This window comes from Gymnodraco acuticeps, unplaced genomic scaffold (genome assembly GCF_902827175.1).
Source record: "Gymnodraco acuticeps unplaced genomic scaffold, fGymAcu1.1, whole genome shotgun sequence".
NCBI classification, from domain to species: Eukaryota; Metazoa; Chordata; class Actinopteri; order Perciformes; family Bathydraconidae; genus Gymnodraco; species Gymnodraco acuticeps.
This window is the reverse complement of record NW_022991273.1, coordinates 757,563-761,095: the sequence shown is the minus strand read 5'-3', so window position 1 is coordinate 761,095 and position 3,533 is coordinate 757,563. Positions and strand designations below refer to the sequence as shown.

The window sequence follows — 3,533 nt, the reverse complement described above, 5'->3', positions numbered from 1 at the left end:
GATGGATTAGATTTTTTCATCTTGGTGTTTTCTCTCGCGTGTGAGTTCCACAAGTTCACTCTACGGTGTTGTTTACCTTCTGTGATGCGCGAGCTGATGACGTCGCGTCATCATCATCACCACTTCACGTCAAGACGAGTTAACTTTTTTTTTTCTCATCTTTGTGTGGAAAAATGCGGGGATTATGCGGCCTTTTGATAAATATGCGGCCTTTTAAAAATCTGTGCCATTTTGCTGATTATGCGGTAAATTCTGCGATCGCAGAATCACGTTTTTCTGGAGGGTCTAACTAAAGCATTGACTACGCTATTCATCGTCCTTAAATTTCATTTAATCGTTTATTCTTCTTGGACATTTTCTTCCAAGATTTGACATTATTAATAACAATTTTGAAAGATATAGATTTTGTCACAGTGCACATCAGCACCCTGTCACTCTATGGAATCTTTGGAACATACAGCATAGGTTAGACGGAGGTTTGCAAAAGTTCACAGGCATCTTATTTTGACAAGGGATTGCAGTGAGAGATTCATTCTACTACATATTGAGCAAGAATATTTACTTTTAGAATTAGATAACAAAGCAGCATGTGACTGCCCCTACATCTGACAGTATGTGATTACTTTAGGAGTCTTGGCCAATATGAACTTTAAAAAATGGTTCCACCTATTAAACTGCAGAATTGGTTGTTGTTAAAAATGCATTGGTATTCCGATGTGTTTCAGTGTTTAGGAAATTATATTAATAAGAGCGGCAACAGCATCTTTAGCGCCACACCACAAGGAAATAGTGTTTTAGTGGTGGTTTAAAAATAATAATATATTTTTTGTTTCCTTCAGATCAGTAAGCTGCAGCTGCAGACGGTCAAAGAGCGTTTCCAGGCCTTCCTCAACGGAGACACCCAGATCGTGGCGGACGAAGCCTTCATCAACGCCGTCCAGAGCTACTATGACGTGAGTCAATTATCTGTTACCTTCTGTCTACCTGTATACTGGGGAAATGGATAGAATATAATCGTTTAATGGCATTATACATGTACAATGAGATAAATAAATGCTTCTCCCTTTCAAAAGGTGCCATCAAAACAAAAAACATCACAACATAAGACAACAAATACACGCAGCATACATACTTAGGAATAAGGAATAAAGTGCATTAATTATTTCCAGGGGTATACAAATCAAATCTATAATGTAATAAATAATAATAGTAGGTATGCATTTATAATAATAATAATAATAATAATGATATATATGTATATATATATATATATATATATATATACACAGTCACATTTATTTCACATGCAGGATGATTAAGAGGTATGACTTTCAGGTGTTCAAGGTCCCATGTCATGGCCATTTCTACTGATCATATTTCCATAGTTGAGGTCTACTAGAATAGATTTACATTGTTCAATGTTCCAAACTCACATTGGTTTCTCAAACAGCATCTCTGTATAGTATGTGTATTCACTCTCTGTCTTACACGGCTTGTTGGAGCTCCTGCCCCCCCCCCCTCCCTGTGAGCCCAGTGTACTCTGATTGGTCGGGACGTTGCAAGGCTCGTTGCTGCTTGCAGCTGCTGCGAGGAGCGGACAGGCTTCCGGGTCGGCGATACAGCGAGAACAAGCGAAACTCATCCTGAGCACACAAACACTCACAGCCGAAGTAAAAACAATAAGTGCGGCTTGATATTGAGTAAGAAAAAGGTTTATAACGCTGTGAGAATGGGCCTGCGGAGAGCATTTCTCCGACATCCCAACTCGTCTATTACCAGCGTTCAGGGAGCTCTATGCAAGTCAATGGGACTCACTGTTAGTTAGCCAAGGGGTCCTGGTGTGTGAGGTGCTCCGCGGATTGGCTCACATCATGCTCCTCCACAGTAAGTGGGGGGGTGCTGGAGGCGGTTGGGGGCCGGGGTGAAGTTGCTGATTGCTGCTGTGGTGTCTCGAAGCGAGCTAAGAAGCAGTTCAGTTCCTCTGCTAGCGATACGCTTGAGTCCCCAGTTGCCGTGTCACACCCCCTGTAGTTGGTAATGTTCTTAATGCCCTGCCACACCTGCCTAGGGTTGTTGCTTGTGAGGTGGTCCTCAATCCTTGTTTTGTAGAACCGACCCAACAAATGGACCCAGCAGATGATCCATGGGAGGTAGAATTACAGCATTTTACCTTCTATCTGGCTTGCTGCTTCGATTGGTGGAAGGGAGCGTCCAGTGTTCGGCAGAAGAGGGCCGCTCTGGTAGAGGCGCACCGGTTGGCAGCAGAGAAACTATGTTTTGTGGAGTTCTTACCTGACTGGATTTTGGACTTCCTTGAAACATGTGATTCCCGGCCTGCTAGCCCCAGGCACGCTAACTCCATGTCTCCCAATTCCCAACCTGGCACCATACGCCTAGGTAGATTCCGCCTGAAGTCAACCCGTGCTTCTGCCCCAGTTCCTGCTCCTGTCCAGGAGTTGTATTCCGGAACTCGTCTGGCTTATGGAGGTCCACGGAGTATTCAGGCGGCTGCTAAGAGGAGTCGTCGCAAGACCAGGCTAGCAGCCCGAGCAGCCATGGTTCCGGCTACAGAACCGGCCCACACAGCCATGGTTCCAGACCCAGTTCTGGCCCCAGCAACCATGGATTCGGCTCCAGAACCGGACCTTACAGCCACGTTTCCGGCTCCAGAACCGGACCTTACAGCCATGTTTCCGGCTCCAGAACCGGACCTTACAGCCATGTTTCCGGCTCCAGAACCGGACCTTACAGCCATGTTTCCGGCTCCAGAACCGGACCTCACAGCCATGTTTCCGGCTTCAGAACCGGACCTTACAGCCATGATTCTGGCTTAAATTCCGGCTCCAGAGCCGGCCCATTCAGCCATGTTTCCAGCTCCAGAACCGGACCTTACAGCCATGTTTCCGGCTCCAGAACCGGACCGTACAGCCATGTTTCCGGCTTCAGAACCGGACCTCACAGCCATGTTTCCGGCTTCAGAACCGGACCTTACAGCCATGATTCCGGCTCCAGAACCGGACCTCACAGCCATGTTTCCGGCTTCAGAACCGGACCTTACAGCCATGATTCTGGCTTAAATTCCGGCTCCAGAGCCGGCCCATTCAGCCATGTTTCCAGCTCCAGAACCGGACCTTACAGCCATGTTTCCGGCTCCAGAACCGGACCGTACAGCCATGTTTCCGGCTTCAGAACCGGACCTTACAGCCATGTTTCCGGCTTCAGAACCGGACCTTACAGCCATGATTCTGGCTTCAATTCCGGCTCCAGAGCCGGCCCATTCAGCCATGTTTCCGGCTCCAGAACCGGACCTTACAGCCATGTTTCCGGCTCCAGAACCGGACCTTACAGCCATTATTCTGGCTTCAATTCCGGCCCCCGCAGCCATGGTTCCAGACCCAGCTCTGGCCCCAGCTGCCACAGTCCCATCTCAAGTTTCCTCTCGAGTCCCCTCTCCAGTTCCCTCTCCAGTTCCCTCTCGAGTTCCCTCCTCTAGTCCCTCCTTTAGTCCCTGCTCTAGTCCCTCCTTTAGTCCC

General features: G+C 47.7%; 1 protein-coding gene across 4 annotated transcripts in view; it reads left to right on the top strand.

The window, feature by feature from the left end:
• Positions 1-843: 843 nt before the first annotated feature.
• Positions 844-3,533, top strand: part of cadpsa (Ca2+-dependent activator protein for secretion a) — a 235,858-nt gene continuing 233,168 nt past the window's right edge. For all 4 annotated transcript variants that reach the window (XM_034239849.1, XM_034239848.1, XM_034239847.1 and 1 more), the window contains exon 1: positions 844-953. The gene's annotated coding sequence lies outside the window, so the exon portion shown is untranslated. The remainder of the gene's footprint in view (positions 954-3,533) is intronic.